Source organism: Nycticebus coucang, chromosome 24 (assembly GCF_027406575.1).
Source record: "Nycticebus coucang isolate mNycCou1 chromosome 24, mNycCou1.pri, whole genome shotgun sequence".
Taxonomy (NCBI): Eukaryota; Metazoa; Chordata; class Mammalia; order Primates; family Lorisidae; genus Nycticebus; species Nycticebus coucang.
Window position 1 is genome coordinate 10,530,936 of NC_069803.1, and position 23,377 is coordinate 10,554,312.

Consider the following 23,377-nt stretch of genomic DNA (forward strand, 5'->3'; position numbering starts at 1 on the left):
CTTTGCCTCTTTATTTATAGAATTTTCCTGGAAAGGATCAGCATTTGCTGGGAACCTAAATGACTATGTTCTAATCATTTTCTGAGACCTCATTTTGAGATCTCAGAAAAGGTTCAAAAAAGAAAAAAAAACAACCTCTAACATTTCCATAAGTGAACTTATAGTGATTGTATTTAATAAGGATGATAGAACTAAAAATAGTTATCTCATGTAAGTAGCAGACAGTTACAATATAAATCCTGGGCACTCATTCTACTTTTAGTTTTTATAAGGATTTTGGGAATAATGATACTAAATTGGTATAATGTTTCACACTGGTGTTATTTTAAAATGTCTTTTTTACTTTCGTTCTTTTTGGTACTATGTATGTGTTAAAGGGTAATGGTAAAACTCCAGAGGAAGGATGCAAGGAAAAGGGAGGTAATTATTCTTCCCCACTGCAACTGCTCTTACATCAATTTCATGCCTTAGTTTCTATCACTCTGAAAAATTCTGTCAGCCATCTGCTGGGGAACATTTCTTTTCTTCAAAAGGTGCTGAAAGGATTCTCCATGCTGTTTTCCCTAACTAAAAGGAGACCTACCATTTGATCCAGAAATCTCACTACTGGGAGAACAACCAAAGAAAAAGAAGTCATTTTATCAAAAAAGACACCTGCCCACAGTGATGGTTTTTCTAGCTCATGGCCAAGCACAGAGCTCCTTCAGCAGGGACGTGGCCTCCAGTGGGCATCCACAAATCACATCTGTGGTCTCGTGGCCCGCATGCCAGCTCTCCTATCCCCTGCATTGCAGCAGGCTCTGACCCTTACCACCCAACAGGCTGAGAAAGATGTTTCTCTGGCAGAAGGATACGACTTGATTTATGTCTATGGTCATCAGCAATCCTTCATGGATCCATCAGATGGAATGTGGACCAACAGCCTCCTGCCTGGGCAGGTGGCCTCCTCCCCCTCCCACCATGTCTGACACAGCCTGGTTCTAACAGCTCTGAAGGTGCTGACTGTCACTCATCAGCTAAGGTGGACACAGATGTCTCAGGAATTCAGATGTACATCACAAAGCTCCAGCACAGGGCGTTTAAACAAATAAAGGTATCTGCATTTGAATGTTTATTGCAGCATGATTCACAATCACAAAGTTATAGAATCAACCGAAATGCTCATCAGTTCGTGAGTGGATTAACAAAATGTGGCATATGTATACCAGGAATACAACTCAGCCAGGAAGAAGGATGACTTCATGCCTTTTGCAACAATTTACATAGAACTGGAAACTATTATCCTAAGTGAAATATCTAAATGGAAAAACAAACACCACATGTAATCACTACTGAATCGGTACTAACTGATGAGCACACATGCCCATAGAGGGAAGTAAAACTCAAAGGAACTCAAGCCGGGGGAAGGGGGAGATGGGATAGATGGAAACCTACCTCATGGGTGCGAGGAACACTATAAACTATTTGAGTAACAGGCACATTTAGAACACTGACTCAAGCATTACAAAAGTGATGATCCATGTAACCAAAAACATTTATACCCCCGTAATACCCTGAAACAAATACACACACACACACAAATGAAAACAGAAGTGAAGGAAAGTTGAAACTGAAAGATTTCTATAAATACCATTATCATAATCGAAATCTAAATAACCAGTTGGACTATAAGGCATTTGGCTTTCATTTTTTTAAACCCACACATACACTGTGCCCCACGACATGAAATCAAAGTTCATGTCTTCAAATGGCCTTTTTCTTTGGTATTGTAGCTGGTCAGTATCCAACGTGAAATATGCAATAAACTAGATCCATTTCCAACCATGAAAATAGCTCATTAGTCAGGTGTCTTAAGGGTGGAAAGATTCGTGACTCATTGAAGGAGGAAGAAAGAATCCTAGAAACCCCCCAAACAGCCTAAAGCCAAATTTTTTTGCTCACAGTTCGAATCTCCCATGGGGAGGTAAGGCTGGGATTTACAATACGGCTTGCCACATGATCCCAGAATCAACCCCCGCCACCCCGCCCATGCATTCCACCTACTGCCGTGATTGATACAGTACAGACAGAAACACAATCTCCAACTCTTTACATTTGTAACAAAAGTAGAGTTGTAAGCCTAACCCAAGATACATGGCTTACAGGCTTTTTCTTCTCAATTTGAGCAAAACAATACTTTTGGTGCTTCATTAAAAGGAAAAGAACTTGGAAAAGGAATAGAACTTTTTATTTCTATCCATCATTTGGTATTATTAACTCAGCTTTTTGTGCATATATGTGCTTTTACAAGTCCTCATAAGCACACGCGATACCAAGCTTGACTTTTTTGCACAGGTGTTTTTTTTCAGTCTGTTGGATCCAGGGGTGTTAGTGGTGTAGGCACACTCTCAGCCGTGCCCATAACTCCAGCTGGCAAACAGACTCATGGAATTCACATTACCTTGTTGACAGTAAGGTCGGCAGTTTGAACAATTTCACATGCCCTTTATTTAGTTTTTGGTGGGGGAGGAACTGGGGACTGAGTGATACTGACATATTTATTTATTTATAGTGATGATCAGCATACAGGTTGAATTTTTTACAAATTGAAATATAGTTGCATGCAACAGTTAAACATGTATTTTATAATATGCAAAGTGACTACAGAGAACTGGAAAATTTGGGGAAATCAATTTCTAGAGAAACAAGCTTATTTTATCCTATTCACACTACCTGTTCCTAAATCAGACCTTAAAGCAGATACTAAATGTAAGGGTTTTAAAAGGCACGTCTGTGTGGTCAGCCAGCCGTCACATTCTTGATAGATTGAGGGTCAACAACTGAAAAAGAGTATTTGGCATGTACTTTTCTACCACCTTCCTGTCTTCCTTGAAACTCAGGTAGATGCATATTCCAGGGTCGTGGTTTACTTTCCTGTTGTTTTTCATGGCAAGCACATGTGAGTAAGAACACTGTTGAAAACACACCCAGACGTGGAGACAGAGGATGCCCTCGGGATCACCTTCTCTCGGTGTAAACATGGTCTTTGTCAACAAGCTCAAACTGGTTTGAGATCCTTCACCAGGATTTTAACCAGCCGATGAACATCTCTCACTGGCGTCTATATTCTAAGAGGGATTCCTTCTGCCGGCAATACCAATACCATGTCCTTGTTGGAGCCAATCCCAGGCCACCTCACTGATGTAGAGAGGGCAGCCTGTGGTCCCATTCAGGTTTAAGACTTTATGATATCTACAATCGTCTGGTGGAAACAGTGTGATACCAAGAATCAAAGAGCTTCCCGGGTTAGGAAAGAGAACAACCTGCGGTTATGAGCATCTATATTCTCTTGTGAGTGACACGCCGTGTTCCAGAGGACTTCAAGTCTGAGCTCTCTGCCAACTGGACTCTGGGACCCAAGGAAGATGGTGTAGTCACAGCTGATAAGCTCAGCTTCCCAAGATTTCAGTAACCACACATCTACGAGGACAGAATAAGCAGAGTCTGTTTTTCCAGCTACCTCTGTACCTAACAACTGTATATCAGATCTATTCTCCCATTCTACCAGTTTCAATTCTGTTTACTTCTTCAATCTCTGCCCTACTAATCTAGGTTTTCCCTTGTCTAGCTTTGGGCCTATTTAAACTTAAGTGGTTTGCCCTTCAACTTTGTTTTGTGTTTCAGCAAATCTTATTCTCTCATTAAAGGTTAGATATTCAAGAAAGTAAAGTAAGAGAAGAAAAACTTGCTACTTCCTCCAACTGTCCTTGCCAATAGGAATGGAAAGAAAGAACCCCAGATCAGCTATGGTGTCCAAACTGCAGCCCAGGAGCCCCATTCAGATTTTGTGAGGACTTTTTTTGCTTATCTGTGGTATTGAATATCACGAAAAAGTATGCACAGAACTTTTTTTGTTTGTTTGTTTTACTATCGAGCTTTCACTGGTGTTTGTGTATTTACTTTTATTCTCTATCCTGAATGTTTCTGGAACGGTGGTTTGGGATGAGATTTACATTTGAATTAATGAACTCTGAGTGGGCTTCGTCCATTTAGTTGAGGGCTTCAGTAGAAAGAAAAGGCTGCCCTCCCCTGAGATAACAGAGAAACTCTGTCAGAGGAAAGTCTATGGACCGACCTGCAGCGCCAGCCTTTCTCCGGCCTTTCTCCGCGTCTCTGGCCTGATTGTCACACCCTGGAGAGTTTGGACTTGCCAGCCTCTATAATGGTGTAAGCCGATTCCTTAATAAACCACACACAGAGTTGGTTCTTTCTCTCTGGAGAACCCTAACACAGGCTGCCATATTCCAACTCAGCTTCAGCTCCTGTCTGCTGAGTCTGGAAATGATATCAGGGAACTCTTCCAGGGCAGCTGAGTTTTCAGAACCTCCTCTTCACAGATGATGGTTAAGTTGGAAGTTCTTAGAGTGGAAGGAACCCCTCCTTTACAGACTGGTTATTATTTATGTAATTGAAAAATGAATCTATCTCAATGTACACACTTTTATTCCTATCACCATGCCCTCTAAGGCTTTTTCCCCATGAGTGTTACTCCCTGAGCTGAGGTGTAGTAACTCTGCTTCTAGAAAACGCTCAGGGATAAGTTAAAGGACATGACTGAGGCACCTCCTGCTCTACAACTTCAGCGTTTCCCTATAGAGTGGGGAGGGATGCTCTTTTTTCATGTTTTTCTTAGAGTAACGATTTTCAAATGGTGTGCCCTGAGAAGATCTTAGGTATGCTGAAATTTTTTTTAAAAAATCATTAATTATTTTCAAAAGAAGTTCAAAGCACAGTTAAGTATGTTCTTTTTTTTAACTATTTTTTATCTACATAATTTAAGTGTGTCGTGAGATAGAAAAGGTTGAAAAACACTGCTTTAGAGCTTTTTCTTCAATTACCAAGATAACTGCATCCAACTTCCCTTGGTAGAAACCCCAAATCCCCTGATAGAATCCTAAAATCAAATGAGATACTAATAATCACATTAAAAATTCTTCCACATAACTATATTTTTATAGTATTGTTTATACCTTATTAAAATAAATATTCAACAGTTTTTCTAGCTAAGTATCTATTTGTATATAGATTTGTGTGTATGCAATATATAACCTTCCAATGTTGAAATGTGCAGACACCACAAATTATTTTAATATTTACCACAGATACATAATGAATCCTTGGGTTCCATGCTGTATCATTCAGACCTCCTGGTCTCAGGTGGGAACAAACCCACTGCCCAGAGGTTTTGCAGTATTCATTTTGCAACCAAAGGGGAAAAAATACTGTACCTGATAGTTAACCATCCCAGAAGTAAGCACCAGCTGTACTGTCTGTTTTGTTTATGAGCATATTTTATTTCAGGTAAACACTGCAATTCTGGCAGAAAATTCTGCCTGATGGACAGAAATTCTGTCTCTATGTATGTATTATTTTAAGAATATATACAGTTATCCCGGAAAGAATGCTAAATTAGAGGAAAGCAAACTCGAATTATTGTCTTGGCTCTCCTAGCTAAGCAAGTTAATTAGTCTTACTATCCATGTCTATAAATTGGGATAATACTATTTACTTTATGGGATTGCTGTGAAAATGAACAGAAATAATTTGTGAAGTTTTAACAGTACCTGAACAGTGCTTTTGTCTTGCTAATTATTGTTTAATTCATTCTCTTCCATAAAGAAAATAATTGTAATATCTGTTTTATCTTTTATCGGAGCTATGATGAAAAAAATATCATACTAACTACAAGTATGCTTAGGATGTCTTTAGAGGGAAATGCAAATTTAAAAACGGTCAGTTGTACATGTGCGAGGATGAATTTAACTTGACATAAACATTCTGTGTTAAATCCATCAGTCTTAGTTACAGTCACATAACACCAAGGAGCATAACCAGCCCAGCAGGCCTTGCTTCTTCCTGTGTGTCTTTTGAGTTTAGCTGTAATCAACATGAAAAAGATTAGTTGCAGTGTTTCATGAATGGGTGACAGGCCACTCAAGGCTCTTGCTGGCAATTAGTGAGTAACTGCCAGTTAAGATCACATTTAACCCTGCTGTCAGACTCCACACACACAGGACAGCACCAGCCAGTTGCCCTAAGCCCTCAGCTGACTCAGGGAGTCATTCATTCATTTTCTCAGGTTGGGGCAATTAAAGTGCAATTCACAGAACTCAGCCTGGAAGGCGGTTGTATGTGTCAGGAGAATGGGCTAGAGACGAAATAGAGATGGAGTTTATGCGTCACTTAGAAATTTAAAAAGTTTGGGAATGAAGTGCAGCCAGGTAGGCATCTATTCATACAACTAAGTTCTGCTTCCCATGGTCCAGTTCTATTAAAGCAGTCAGAGCTCAAGGTCAGACTCTGCAGTGGATACCTATAGCTACCTTGAGCAATACTGGGTCCTCCCAGAGTTGCTTGTTCTCATCTGTTGTTTGCTTGGGAGGATTTGTTGTTGTTAATCGTGTTTCTCATTTGTACGTATGGAAAAGGACAAGGATAACGCACCAAATGTTATGCTACTGCAAGGTCAATGCGAGTGATGTGGGAAGTGGGCCTGATGAACTCTGAGTGCGATGGAAGAGCTCCGATGTTACTGTTTCCCGTTGGCCTCTCTGATGGAGCCCAAGAGTTCGACCCCCAGTAGGAAGGAGCTGGTCTGATACCCACAAAACCTCCCCGGTGCTTACCAAGCCACACATTTAGCCTCCTCCAATTACAGATCAAAATGATCACCATTTTCCCAGAGAAATCTGAATACATATGATTTGTTGTCATCAAAAACTCTGTTAAAATATATTTATTCTTTCAGAGTACAAATACACTCTGTTACAGCATCTGTATTAGTCTCTCCATATCAGAAGCTTCAAACTCATTGTGAAATTAGTTTTCTTAACTAATACCCTCTTAAGTCAGAACAGGAGCCCTGTTTAATAAGTATGAGACCCCAGCTTCTACAATTGTTACCAAGTTTGATTATCTGACTTCTCTGCTCATACTAGGTTTGAATGGTATAACTGGACGCTCTTATGGCAGTAAGAATTTACAGGTAGCTGCTGAAAAGAAGACAAAAATCCCTCACAAGCAGAAGTGTCTATGCACTGCAGTAAAGAATGTGTACCCATATTGATGACCCCAAGTACCCATCACAGAAAGTTTTATTTATGAGTTATATTCAGCAGGCTGGGCGTGTTGGCTCATGCCTGTAATCCTAGCACTCTGGAAGGCCAAGGCAGGTGGATAGCCTGAGCTCACGAGTTCAAGACCAGCCTAAGCAAAAACACGAGACCCTGTCTCTACTAAAAATAGAAAAACTGAGGCAAGAGGATCATTGGAGTAGGAGGGTGCTATGAGCTGTGATGCCACAGCACTCTAACCAGGGTGATAGCTTGAGACTCTGTCTCCGCCCCCGCCCCCTAAAAAAGTTATATTCAGCATCCTGGGCTTAGGGTAATACCTTTTAGAAAAGTTACATTAATAACTGTGAAATTATTATTAACTATGAAATTTTGGTAGTAGCCATGAGAACCTTAGTTAACTTAGTTATCTGCCTGAAGTGACATTTGTGCAATATAATAAACTTTTATTTTATTTTATTTTATGTATTTATATTTTAGAGACAGAGTCTCACTTTGTTGCCTTCGATAGAGTGCCGTGTCATTACAGTTCGCAGCAACCTCCAGCTCTTGGGTTTAGGTGATTCTCTTGCCTCAGCCTCCCAAGTGCTGGGACTACATGTGTCCGCCACAACACCCGGCTATTTTTTGTTGCAGTTTGGCTGGGGCTGGGTTTGAACCTGCCACCCTCGGTATATGAGGCCGGTCCCCTACTCACTAAGCCATAGGCGCCACTTGTAGTAAACCTTAAAAAATAAGATCTGAAATCAAGTAAGTCACCCAACCCTGATTGTGGATAAAATATTTACTCTAAAAATGTACGACACTTATTTAAAAGAACCAGACAAATGAAATAGGTAGAACATGAAAAAGAAAACCTTTTAATCAGTCATCCCCTTCATAGCAATAACACTCCAAATGAAAATTTAAATTTAAATTACCCGAATGCATTATTTACTAAAGACAAACCCAACACCTGGATCATTCAATAAACATCTGACATTCATCCTCCCGTGTGGAAGTGCAGAGAGACAGCCTAAAGGGCTGTTGGTAAATGCTTGGATATGTTTTCCCGGTAGGGTAGCTATAGTTTGCTGTCTCAGATTTCCCTTCTGTGAAATTAGACACATCACCTGCCTTTCGGACACACTCAATTTGGCTTTAGACAAGAGGGGCGAATTAAAACAGAGCATGTGCCCCATGATCGCATTAATGTACACAGCTATGATTTAATAAAAAAAAAAAAATTAAAATTAAAACCAAGCATGTCATCCTTCCCTGGGAAGGAACCACGCCACCGACAAGAGCTGGATGGAGTTCTGCTTTTTTTTTTTTTTACATTTCCAATAAAATATCTTTATCTCCAATATTAGTTTTTTTCACTTTTCAATAATACATCCCAATTTAAATTTTTATACAGCTTGAAACTGAGGGCTACAATGCATACATTTAAAAATAAAATGACATCTTTTCACATAACTTATTTTGAACAGTAAAAAATATCTTTATGTCCCTGACCATCAACGTCCATGCAAATGAAGAAGCAACATTGTCGACTAATATATCAATATTCCCATGTTGGTTATTACTGAGGGTTCAATTTCTGACTATTTATCTTACAAAGTTAAAATTTGTTCTCAGGATTTTGTTTTTAAAAACCTGCCTTTTGGAAGTGCTTTTATTTCTTCAGGGTGATGGCAACGTAAATTGTGAAAACAATGTGTAAGGTATCAAAGATAGTCTAAAAATACATACAGATACACAAATATCACAAATATTCCTGTTTTTTCTGATTCCAAAAGCAGATATCTAGCCATCTTCCTTAAACTGTATCAAAAATCTCCAAAGAGCATCTAGGTAACTGGAATATACAGAACCACTCTATAAGACACAGATAAATTGGAAGTAGGGCTTCTGTCACAAACATGATGACTGCTTTTTAAGGATGAAGTCTGTTACTGAGAAACCCGCCAGGACTTTTCCATTTTTACTCTCATGTTCTATTTTCTACATCCCAGTTTAGTAATCCTTGGTCTACTCTGGCAGAGTCTAAGGTTTCTCCCTGGTTCCAACTTCCCCTTATTAACCTGAAATGAAATTCTATAAAGCTCTATGCAGAAAAATTACAGGACGAATGGAAAGGATGCATTAGCTATCTCCTGCCTCAAGCTTCTCCTTAAAGCTCTAATGACAAGATAGGGAATGACGTGGGATGCCCAGGGGATGGCAGGGATGGAAAAGCAAGATGCTGAGTAGATGCTTGGGTCCCCTAATGGAGCATCTCCAGAGACAGAAGCCAGAACTTTCTTAGCATGCATTTCCCTGAACATCTGACTTCCTAAAAATAACCTCAGGCTATCTCTTTGACCAAATTCTTTTCCCAGACCTGATGTCAGACACTATATTTAGAACAGAAGCTGGTTTAGGAAGATTTTACTCTGTTCATTCAAAATTTTCCCTTACACAGCTAGCGATGTTAATAATATAAAAAAAGCGAAAGATTGATGCGATCTGAAGAGAAACCAGAGTATGGATGTTAATAATATAAATGAATAAGGACCAGAAAACATTAGCGAAGTCTTGAAATTGTGGTAAATGGAGCGGGCAAAACCAGGTAGAAGTTGCAGTCAGTCGTGTGGTCACTGTCAGCAGCAAGCTACTCATTTTTCAAAAACTAACATAATAATTTTTTTAAAATTCTTTTATTTGCCAGTAAGCCATGAGTAGTGTTAAGAAATTGAAATTTGGACTCTCTTTAAAATAATTCACCATATTAATAGTCATATATAGTGTATCCTCCTATTTAGATGTTACAAGTTTAGAAATAAAAAAATAGTTATAATTATTATTACTAAAATATTTTAATCTGTGGGTTTAATGCTAATCCTTTGTGAAAACAAAGGAATTTCAAGAAAGCCACTTTATAATTCAGAGTAAAAAAATAAACAATAGAACACTGGAAACGTTTGTTTTCTTTAATTAGGGCCACAAAGAATTACAGAGATGGCTCTGGAGACGAGGGGTTGGAGGTTGGGTAATTTATTTGGCAACCCCCTAGATTAGAGCTGACGGGGCAGTTGACAACTTTATTTTTCCAGAAGAAATTAAAGACACAGACCCAAAGGGAACAGAATGACTAAGGGCCCCTTTCCCTTCTCTCTTTCTCTGAAGAAGCAGCTTACGTGATTCTCTGGGGTTCCTTTGTATTTTGGCAATCCTGTAATGAAAAGTGAAAGTGTTTACTCATGTTCTCAGGATGAAATGTAAAAGAAATCCTTCTTCACGCTAAAGACACCTCAGTGAAGCTTATTTAATGATGAGAGCCACACTTGGTAACTGTTTACCTACTTGCCAAGGTGAATTACAGGTAGCGGGCCCATTTTCTTCCTGAGAAAAGAAGGTTTCAGAACATAAAAAAGAAAGGATTCTGCTGTTCTTACCATTCTCTTTATTTTGCCCTCAAACCACCTCAGATTAAGCAGGCAATATCCTTACACACCTTGCTGCCTAAGTGCCTTGTGTTTTCCTGAAATTTAAAAAATGGCTGCTATATGTTAAAGACTCATTATATGAATAATCTAATTGAATAGCCAAAGCCACTTTAGAGCTCGGAGAGTTTAAATTACTGAGTTCCCACACCTCATAAACAACAGAGAGATGCAAACCCAAATTTATTCCACTCCAAAGCCTACACTCTACCACTGGATTTATGCTTACATCTGCTCAAGAATCTTTTTTCACATCCTCAAAGAGCTACAAATAGACCTTCCATTTGATCCCACCATCCCATTATGAGTTATGTACTTAGAAGGAAAAAAATCATTTTACCACAAGGACATTTGCACTCAAATATTTATAGCAGCTCATTTCACAATCACAAAGATTTAGGAACAACCCAAATGCCCATCAACCCATGAATGGATATACCATGGAATATAATTCAGCTGTAAAAAGATGGAGACTTTACATCTTTTGTATTTACCTGGAAGGATTTGGATAACATCCTTCTAAGTATCGTAAGAATAGGAAGCAAGAATTTTGCACCCTGCTAAGCTAAGCTTTAAAATTGACGGAGAAATCAAATCATTTATGGATATACAAACATTGAGGAAATTCACCATAACAACATCAGCTTTACAGGAAATACTTCAACCTGTTCTACACACTGACCATCACAATGGATCAGCAGCAAAGTAAGAACTCAGACATTAAAGGACAGAACCTAACCTCCACACTGATGCAAAAGATAAAACTAAGCAATGGATTCTCACAAAATAAGATGAATAGAACACTACCACACTTATCAATTATCTCGATAAATGTTAATGGCTTGAATTCTCCACTGAAGAGACATAGATTGGCTGACTGGATTAAAAAACACGAGCCATCCATTTGCTGTCTGCAAGAAACACACCTGGCTTCAAAAGACAAATTAAAGCTCCGAGTCAAGTGTTGGAAGACAATTTTTCAGGCAAATGGAATTCAGAAGAAAAGAGGAGTTGCAATCTTATTTTCAGATACATGTGGATTTAAAGCAACTAAAGTCAAAAAAGACAAAGATGGTCACTTTATATTGGTCAAGGGAAAAATACAAGAAGACATTTCAGTTCTAAATATTTATGCACCCAATTTAAATGCTCCCAGATTCTTGAAACAAACCTTACTCAGTCTGAGCAATATGATATCCAATAATACCATCATAACAGGGGACTTTAACACTCCTCTTAACAGAGCTGGACAGATCCTCTAAACAGAAATTAAACAAAGATATAAGAGATTTAAATGAGACCCTAGAACAACTGTGCTTGATAGATGCATATAGAACACTCCATCCCAAAGATAAAGAATACACATTCTTCTCATCACCCCATGGAACATTCTCCAAAATTGATCATATCCTGGGACACATAACAAATATCAACAGAATCAAAAGAATTGAAATCTTACCTTGTATCTTCTCAGACCATAAGGCACAAAGGGTAGAACTCAACTCTAACAAAAACGTTCGACCCCACACAAAGACATGGAAATTAAACAATCTTCTGTTGAGTAACAGATGGGTGAAGGAAGAAATAAAACAGGAAATCATTAACTTCCTTGAGCATAACAACAATGAAGACACATGCTAGATGCCTACATTTGAAAAACAGAAAGAGAGCGCATCAACAAACTCACAAGCCATCTTATGGAGTTGGAAAAAGAAGAACAATCTAAGCCTAATGTCAGTAGAAGAAAAGAAATCTCCAAAATCAAATCAGAGATCAATGAAATTGAAAACAAAAGAATCATTCAGAAAATTAATGAAACAAGGAGTTGGTTTTTTGAAAAAATAAATAAAATAGATAAACCATTGGCCAGACTAACAAGAACTAGAAAAGTAAAATCTCTGGTAACCTCAATCAGAAATGATAAAGGGAAAATAGCAACTGATCCCACAGAGATACAAGAGATCATCTCTGAATACTACCAGAAACTCTATGCCCAGAAATTTGACAATGTGAAGGAAATGGATCAATATTTGGAATCACACCCTGTCCCTAGACTTAGCCAGGAAGAAATAGAGCTCCTAAACAGACCAATTTCAAGCACTGAGATTAAAGAAACAATAAAAAAATCTTCCAACCAAAAACTGCCCTGGTCCAGATGGCTTCACACCAGAATTCTATCAAACCTTCAAGGAAGAGCTTATTCCTGTATTGCAGAAATTATTCCAAAAAATCGAGGAAGAAGGAATCTTCCCCAACACGTTCTATGAAGCAAACATCACCCTAATACCAAAACCAGGAAAAGACCCAAACAAAAAGGAGAATTTCAGACCAATCTCACTCATGAATATAGATGCAAAAATTCTCAACAAAATCCTAGCCAATAGATTACAGCTTATCATCAAAAAAGTCATACGTCATGATCAAGTAGGTTTCATCCCAGGGATACAAGGCTGGTTTAACATACGCAAGTCCATAAACGTTATCCACCATATTAACAGAGGCAAAAATAAAGATCACATGATCCTCTCAATAGATGCAGAAAAAGCATTTGATAAAATCCAGCATCCTTTTCTAATTAGAACACTGAAGAGTATAGGCATAGGTGGCACATTTCTAAAACTGATTGAAGCTATCTATGACAAACCCACAGCTAATATTTTACTAAATGGAGTAAAACTGAGAGCTTTTCCTCCTAGAACTGTAACCAGACAAGGTTGTCCTCTGTCACCTTTACTTTTAAACATAGTGCTGGAAGTTCTAGCCAATACAATTAGGCAAGACAAGGAAATAAAGGGAATCCAAATGGGAGCAGAGGAGGTCAAACTCTCCCTCTTTGCTGACGACATGATCTTATACTTAGAGAACCCCAAAGACTCAACCACAAGACTCCTAGAAGTCATCAAAAAATACAGTAATGTTTCAGGATATAAAATCAATGTCCACAAGTCAGTAGCCTTTGTATACGCCAATAACAGTCAAGATGAGAAGCTAATTAAGGACACAACTCCCTTCACCATAGTTTCAAAGAAAATGAAATACCTAGGAATATACCTAACGAAGGAGGTGAAGGACCTCTATAAAGAAAATTATGAACTCCTCAGAAAGGAAATAGCAGAGGATTTTAACAAATGGAAGAACGCACCATGCTCATGGATTGGCAGAATCAACATTGTTAAAATGTCTATGAACCAAGTGCATGGTGCCCCATGATCATACTAATGTACACAGCTATGATCTAATAAAAAATAAAAAAATAAAAAATAGAAAATAAAATAAAATGTCTATACTTCCCAAAGCAATCTACCTATTCAATGCCATTCCTATCAAAATACCAACATTGTACTTACAAGATTTGGAAAAAAATGATTCTGCGTTTTGTACGGAACCAGAAAAAACCCTGGATAGCTAAGGCAGTTCTTAGTAATAAAAATAAAGCTGGGGGCATCAGCATACCAGATTTTAGTCTGTACTACAAAGCCATAGTGGTCAAGACAGCATGGTACTGGCACAAAAATAGAGAAATAGACACTTGGAATCGAATTGAAAACCAAGAAATGAAACTAACATCTTACAACCACCTAATCTTCAATAAACCAAACAAGAACATACCTTGGGGGAAAGACTCCCTATTCAATAAATGGTGTTGGGAGAACTGGATATCCACATGTAAAAGACTGAAACTGGACCCACACCTTTCCCCACTCACAAAAATTGATTCAAGATGGATAAAGGACTTAAATTTAAGGCATGAAACAATAAAAATCCTCCAAGAAAGCATAGGAAAAACACTGGAAGATATTGGCCTGGGGAAAGACTTCATGAAGAAGACTGCCATGGCAATTGCAACAACAACAAAAATAAAAATAAACAAATGGGACTTCATTAAACTGAAAAGCTTCTGTATAGCTAAGGAGACAATAACCAAAGCAAAGAGACAACCTACACAATGGGAAAGGATATTTGCATATTTTCAATCAGACAAAAGCTTGATAACTAGGATCTATAGAGAACTCAAATTAATCCACATGAAAAAAGCCAACAATCCCATATATCAATGGGCAAGAGACATGAATAGAACCTTCTCTAAAGATGACAGACGAATGGCTAAGAAACACATGCAAAAATGTTCATCATCTCTATATATTAGAGAAATGCAAATCAAAACCACCCTGAGATACCATCTAACCCCAGTGAGAATGGCCCACATCACAAAATCTCAAAACTGCAGACGCTGGCGTGGATGTGGAGAGAAGGGAACACTTTTACACTGCTGGTGGGACTGCAAACTAGTACAACCTTTCTGGAAGGAAGTATGGAGAAACCTCAAAGCACTCAAGCTAGACCTCCCATTTGATCCCACAATCCCATTACTGGGCATCTACCCAGAAGGAAAAAAATCCTTGTATCATAAGGACACTTGTACTAGACTGTTTATGGCAGCTCAATTTACAATTGCCAAAATGTGGAAACAGCCTAAATGCCCACCAACCCAGGAATGGATTAACAAGCTGTGGTATATGTACACCATGGAATACTATTCAGCTATTAAAAAAAAATGGTGACTTTACATCCTTTGTATTAACCTGGATGGAAGTGGAAGACATTATTCTTAGTAAAGCATCTCAAGAATGGAGAAGCATGAATCCTATGTACTCAATTTTGATATGAGGACAATTAATGACAATTAAGGTTATGGGGGGGGGAGGAAAAGCAGAGAGAGGGACGGAGGGAGGGAGGTGGGGCCTTGGTGTGTGTCACACTTTATGGGGGCAAGACATGATTGCAAGAGGGACTTTACCTAGCAATTGCAATCAGTGTAACCTGGCTTATTGTACCCTCAATGAATCCCCAACAATAAAAAAGAAAAAAGGAAAAAAAAGAAAAAAAAAATAGTTGTCTATGTTAGCCAAGCTCTCAACGAGTCCTGTTGATGAAACTGCACATGAACTTTATGGATACCCTCTATCTGACCCGCTGGGCAGTCTTATACAGCAGGGTTAAACTGACCATTTTATATGTGACAAAATTCAAGTAACGTTTCCAAGGTATCAATTTGGAAATTAGTACATTCTAGCTGTGTTTGGCTTCAAAAATTGGTTTTAAATTCCCAATGGTGCATTTTGTATCTATGTGACTTCTAAGTGTAGCTCTATACAAAGGTCCACGTTTGGCGTGTGGTTCTTAATACCTATTTATTACCTAAATGAATACATGTAATTTTGATGATGGTTTGACGCTTCTCAGAGATTCCCAAGTCTATGTCCTTCTATTTGGCATCTTGGGTTTGGACACTATTGGAATAGATTCCTAGGGTTTTCCTCTAAACTCCTGCCCAGCTGGGAACCGCACAGAGCTCTCTCTCACAGATGGGACTGTTCTGGTTACAGTCCTGTTTGTATATCCTTCATGAAGAAAGATATACGGGCACAGCATGCTGGTAGGACTTGGGAGGTGTCACCTGGGGCTCCGTGTAGACCTGGGTCCTTGAGACCACCATTGGGGCAGGGAGCGCTTAGGAAGACAGGCTCAGTTTGCATCTACCTGGGTGGCTTGAAAGGCGTCTCACTCTTCCAGCATCTCCGTCCCACATTCCTGCACCCTTGCATCTTTTATCATGGTTTGACTCTAGTCCCAGCGTGATAAGCCTCTTTACTGAAGAGTGCAGTGTCCCCACGAGGGCCCACCCGCTAGCTGCATTACAGAGTCCTTCTCCAGCCTCACAGTATCCCAACCACAAAGTCTTCATTTCTGATGCCCAGTTAATCAACCAGTTCTGGAAAGCTCTATGTAATACACTTGTCAAGGTATAAGCTTTTTCTGCACCTCCCTCCAAACAGATGACCAACACAAGCAGAGTCTGCATCTCAGGATGATTGTGTGAGGCCGTACTCCACTGTAATCATGATATGGACTCTCTGAAGTCTGCCCATAAAAACATGCTTTACTCCAACTTGGATTTCACCCCTTCCCTTCCCAATGGTATCCAAATGTATAATTTAGCAACTGCTTTTTGTCTTGTATAAGGGATTACATGTCAAACTGAGGTACTAGGTTCAAGTCTACTTTGAACTCTAGACGATTCTAGGAAACACAGTTCTGATATAAGTCTGCTGCCTCTGAGCAGACAGTCCCTGAGGACTCTCCTCTCCTTCCAGGAGATAACACCAAGCTGCCTTTTCTTCCACTCTGCTTTCCTTCTTGCGTACCAAGCTCGGTGAATTTCCTGATACCATTTTTTTTTTTTTTTTTGAGACAGAGTCTTACTTGGTAGAGTGCTGTGGCATCATCATAGCTCAAAGCAACCTCCAAATCTCAGGCTTGAGCAATCTTCTTGCCTCAGCCTCGAGTAGCTGAGACTACAGGTGCCCGCCACGTCAAGCTAGTTTTTCTATTTTCAGTAGAGACGGAGGTCTCACTCTTGCTCAGGCTGGTTGATACTGTTTCTGAAGAACACCATCCTCCACCCTTCCAGCGGCACCCAGCAACCCACATACGTCTTCTTCACAAGGACAGTGTGTCACTGCAGGTCTGCATCAGGGTCCCCAAACCAAGTCATAAGTAAGATTCTTCACTATGTTTGGATTGGATGGGTGATTGAATTGGTGGGACCTATTTTTGTAGTTACAGGTGTTAGAAAGAAGTTAATAGAAGGGCGCAAGTGCCCTAGTATATGGAACAAGGCAGCCTCCACTGCACAAACCTATGCCTCACTGCAGCCTGCTCAGTGAAGGGGTTTGAGGGAAAAATAGTGTCAAATTTATACAGATGATCATTTCTTTCATCCCAGTAGGGGTAAGGCCATACGGGGATCAGATCTCCTGGCTCTCCAAGGAGCCCTCCAGCAATAAACCACTGCATCACCAACTTTCTCTTCCCCATGCCACCAGCCCTCTGCCTGTCTCCTAATTGAGACTAGCTTGTGTGAGCCCAGAAATAGTCCCAAGACCTTTCACGCACATCTTTATCAGATCTTCCAGCCTCTGGCATCTCAAGCTACTGTGTCGCTTAGGCCAACTTCCCTGATTTTATTTCCCAAGTTAAATCTGACATGCTGTCCAGGTTCCTTCCCCTGTGGGAAGGAACTGTTTTAAAAATTGCTAGCTGAGTGATGTCACCGAGATAAAAGACCTCAAGCTTTTACAGCAGAAACAAATTGAGCTTGAAGCTTTTCCTTCTTATCGTACAGAAGATGAAACTATAGAGGTTCAGTGATTTACCTAATTTCACAATGTTAGTTAATGACTCAGACACAGGCCTTCTGACACATGGAACAATCACCACTGAGCATACCTTCCCATTCTTAGAAAACACAGTCAGCAAAGGAGGAAAGTCCAAGGAGAAGGCACCATTGAAGTTTGAGTTTGGGAACAAATGACTCATCTCCAAGGTCAGGTTCTGTTCTGGGAAACTATACAAGCATTGATAAAGGATGGAAACAACTGAATTTTACAGAGAAATTCATCCAGGTTTTTCATCTTGGTAAGTTTCTGTAAAACTTGTCAAACAAAAGCCTGATGTGATGAGAGAAGTGATTTTTTTTTTCCCTTTCTTTAAAGCCAATTAACTAGTGTAAGAATAAATTCCCCTATTTCCTCGGTAATTTTGAATGGGTGACACATGAGACCCAGTTAATGTACTTGGAAGTTTAATCTTTTTACCAAATAAAATGTCCTAACCACAGGAAGGACATCTCCCACTGCACACAGAGTCTTCCACGAGTCAAATGCCTGGTAATCTGTTCTAAAGTTGAGGTTCACTGTCAAGGTCAAATACCTGTGGCTCAGGGTTCCTCCCCATCCCAAGCACTTCTTTCCACAGCTTCACTGAAGGGTGAGGATCAGCCTTGGAATAATTATGAGCATTTCCATGTCCTTTTTTAAATACGAGACAGTTTGAATTCATATATTCACAAAATAAGTGGAAATAACAGAAGGAAAAAATGAAAACGTATCTCCTGATTTGATTTTTTTTTTTTAATTTGGTTGCACTATATACATTTCTGGTGGGTTTTTTTTCTTTTTTCATTTTTAAAGAGAGGGTCTTACTTTGTTGCTCAGGATGGTTTGGAACTTCTGGCCTCAAGCAATTCTCCTGAATCATAGGTATAAGCTACAGTGCCTTGCCTGATTTTTGGTGCTTTTCAGGTCAAATTTATCCATAAAATTATGAGTTTCCCTAATCAGTTATATTGCTATTTCAATGTCTGTACTTACAATGTAATACAGGATGGCCATAAAGTCTGCACATTTTAAATTGCACACAAACTTTATGGCCACCCTGTATTACATTGTAAGTCAAGTACAGGGCTCTTATTTAATAGGCACATAAACTTTTACACTAATGTTTATTTTTTCACTAGGAGTTCTTACACTGCTGGTTTAAGAGCTGTCAAACATAGAAAATAAATGCTGACAGGATCTTACAAGTACATGATCTAGGTCCCCCAGATGGTTAAGGCCATTTCCACTAGGCTAAGCTTGGACCACTATGGTCACAGCAAATAATTTTCCTTCATGATAATCTATACATTTCTCAGTTTAACAGCCTTTTCTTCCCAAGCTGTTTATGACAGACTTTAGCAATAAGTTTTAAAGAGTCTGTCTCTGAGGTTGGATTTTGGCACGTGCTGTGTGAGCTGGCGCTATACAGCTGAAGGCGGGCAAACTGTCAGACTCAGAGTCACCTGCTAAGTCATCACGAGGGTGACTGCCAGCCTGCAGCATCAGTTCAAGTGCAGTGCGGGGAACAAATGGTTCCAATAGCCAGAGGAAACACAAAATCTCCCTCCCATCTTGGCCTGGAGTGAATTTTTATAATTTTATGTTTCTTCAATGTCAATTTTGTGTTAGGCCATGTAGCTTAGATCATAAATTCATGTTTTTATTCCTCTGGTACAGAGGCCAGGGAGTGCTTGTCCCAGATACCCAGCCTTCAGGTAAACGAGATGTCAAGATAATATCGCCTCACTGGAAATACTTTCGATGTTGGTTTATTTCATATTTTGTATCTGCTTGCTTTAAACTGCCCGACTGCTCCCCTGAGCCCCGATACTTATGTTCCCCACTCCAGACCCCAGTAAGGATAAGTTTCCCAGGTCCACACACTTCCTGTCAGGGCTCCCTCACCTTCCTGTGTGTGGCCGCCAAGCATGCTGTGCACCTCACCCCTTCCCAGGGCTTGTAAGTAATCACACCTTTATTTCCATCTTGCGTCTCTCTTAACCATGAAAGCAGCACTCTCCTACTTAAAGATCCTAAACTGAATCAGGACCTACCATGGCTTTACTGAAAGTTTTTGAACACAATTTTTCTTAGCTGCTTGTTTCTCTCATTAAAAGATATTATTTGTGTGCTTACAGCACAGCCGGGTAATGATTGGACTGTCACAGGGTGACCCTATATCCTGGTTTTCCAGGACAGTCCCAGTTTGAAGTCTGTTGACCCGGGGTAATTGTTAAGATTCTTTCTTTCACTCCTACTAGTTTGAACAACACATGTTATTGTCCAAGTACTCGTTACAAATGACTAGTGATGTGAAATCCTTCCACCAATCACAGGCCACACTAATAACCTGATCTCTCGAAATGTTTTCCTTTCACTAAGTATCATTTTGATTGAGGCCTTTCCCAGATGGCTTGTGGCAGCTGTTCTCTTCTAGAGCTTCTTTTCTGTGTGTACATCACTGTTCCAACTTCACAGATACTTAATGAAGCCTACATAATACTATTTTCACCTCTAATGGTCTTAATCAGGTGAAAAAAAATTGTGTGGTAATCAACACAGAGCTGGCCATCGTTCGCATTGTCTCAGCCTGGAAATACATTTGGAAGAAACATCCATCTGAGAACTACAAATAATTAAATAACATTTACATCTTACAGCTATCTACGCAAAAATGCCCACGACCTTAGTTTTCACTACTCATAGGGCAGCAGCCTCTTCTCACCTCTCACACACACTAGTTTTCTCCAGGCATTCAATAAAGGAAAGACCGTTCTCAAGGGATCACATCTCAGTCTAATTCATAGAACCAAAAAACTAGAGCAATTTCAACCCTTGAGGGTTGCCAAAAGAGAACACAACTGCAATCAGGGATTATTTTTTTCATTAAAGAGGTTATCAAATGTCTTTGACAAAACTAAGGTGAATTATATCTGTGTTAAGTACAAAGACAGAACCAGACTGAAAAACTAGCATAGTTCTTTCAATGAGGCCTGAAGAATGATGCGACGGAATCATTTAGAAGAAGATGCAGGTGAGCAGTGAGTGGTGACCTATATCCGTAACTGGCCCCTTCCACCCTTGGTAAAAGATACCAAACACATCTCTTCTGTCTCACAGAGACAGATGTCATTCGAATCTCAATTCAGAAAAGTCAGCGTCAGAAATATTCCTACGTATCCAAAGGTCACACGGTCTCCACAACAGACAAGATGACTTGCCTTGTATCTCACCTTGTGAACCTCTCAAGGTCATAAGCATTCGAGATGTAAGACAGGCAGCCTCAATTTGCTATGGGATACCTTTAACAGACCAGTGGTTTCTGAAGGTGAAAGTACACATGTGGCCAGGCACCTTAATAAAATTTGCTCAAAGTCTATTCCTTACAACCCAAAGTCAGTAGAGGAGTCACAACATTTTTCATATGCCTCATTAATTTTTTTTTAGAAACGTGGTGTATTTCTCTCAACTGAAAAACAGAAGGATTTTAAGATTTCAGCAAGGTTCTAAACTTAGGAAGTAGCTCACAACTGGCACTATACAAGTCAGTCACCCAGAAACCAGGATATATAAATACATACATATATGTATATGTACATACACATTAATAATTAATTAATTTTTTGAGACAGAGTCTCACTATGTTGCCCTCAGTAAAGTGCTGTGGTGCCACAGCTCACAGCAACCTCAAACTCTTAGGCTCAAGCAATTCTCTTGCCTCAGCCTCCCAAGTAGCTGGCACTACAGACACCCACCACAACATCCAGCTATTTTTGTTGTTGTTGTTGTAGTTGTCATTTTTTTGTTTGTTTGTTTTAGCAGGCCAGGCCAGGGTCCAACCCTCCACCCTTGATGTATGTGGCCGGCACTCTTCCCACTGAGGTACAGTACCACCAGAAACCAGGACATTAATAGAGAAAATTACAGCAGCCTGGTATTGGGTGAGGAAGGGTGTATAGCCATAACTAAAAAAAACCTGTGTGTATCATATATACAAAAGGTTTTCTTCTACAACCAAGGACAAAATTTGACACTGGCGTATTCTAACTCACATACTGTGGAGCTGTGTGTTGACCAAGGGTTGCTGAACCCCATAAGACAATGCTCATTAATAATGAGATACCAGATTTAAATCTTATCATCTTATCTCAGAGGTTTGACATATACAGTTAGAGTTAGTCCTTAAAATATTTTGCACCAAAAAATATATATTTTATATCAGACCTTGGATACAATTTGAATAAAAGTGCTTTTAATGAGAGTAGAGGTACTTTAATTTCTGTTGACCAAAAAAATAAGCCATGTACACACAGATTCAGAGGCTATTTATGACAACTCCCAAGTCTAGAGGGTGGGGCCCACTGAGGCAGATCACATTATATGATCATAGTTTAATCCCACAAATATATTTTTGAATTTGTGCAAGAGTATTCAATGGTCTTTCTAGATCACATAACAATGTTAACAGCTTTAGAACCCAAGTTCTGGTCCCCATGGAATTTGCAAGGTACTCTGCTACTTTGTCACTTATGCAATGCATTAATACCAGAATATTGTAAGCCAGAAGATAGACCCAAATTTATCTTTAATTTAGTAAATAATTTGTAATAAGTAATAATAAATGTCATTGGACACATACCAACTACAATATACAAACCATACTTTACATCCTTTACCTGTTTTCATGAAAACAAATCCGAAAGGTAATATTATTACGATTATTATTCATCATTCTTTTGCATTCAAGGAAACTGAATATTAGAAAAGTTAAGATATCTCAAAGTAACTCAGACAGCAAAGAGTAACACAGAACTTAAGCCAAGGTCCTTTTAGTCGCCAACAGGGTATTTATTCACTATATCACTCTGTGACCGGTGACATGCAAATAACTTAGGTACAATCCTTCATGAAAGAAGTCTATTTTAAACCACATCAGAAATACCTATTTATGTGCAAGTCATTGACATGTTAAATACAAATTAGATTCTTTGAGATTCAGATATATCATTTTCTTTTTTTTTCCCTTTTATTAAATCATAGCTGTGTACATTAATGCAACCATGGGATACAATGTGCTGGTTTTATACAAAATTTGAAATATTTTCATCAAACTGGTTAACACAGCCTTCATGGCATTTTCTTAGTTACTGTGTTGAAACATTTATATACTACATTTAGTAAATTTCACATGTGCCCCTATAAGATGCACAGATATATCATTTTCTAAGGACTGTTAGAAGCAACTAATTAAAGGCATGAATGTTTATTAGTATCCTAGTTTAAGTTATTACATCTCATCTTTTTTGCTTTTATGCTTAACACTCAGTTCATCCTCATTCTGTTGTACTTCTGAAACAAAACACACTGCAAATCATCCCTACTTTTGAAGTTTTCTCATGTCCATGAGTTGAAATCTTTGTTTTTAACTAGTTACAAAGAAATTCGAATTAATAAAACTCCATTTTTAAAAAAATCTGAGTTTTCATTTATTCTTCATTCAAATTATGAAAATGGACTGGATAGAGAATAAGGTGTACTTTCGCCCCTCAGTGGTCAACATAGATCAAAAGGTAACAGT

The 23,377-nt window shown here is 39.0% G+C and overlaps 1 protein-coding gene across 1 annotated transcript in view; it reads right to left on the reverse strand.

The window, feature by feature from the left end:
• Nucleotides 1-23,377, reverse strand: part of NRG1 (neuregulin 1) — a 1,208,564-nt gene that overhangs the window by 714,576 nt on the left and 470,611 nt on the right. The window lies entirely within an intron of this gene.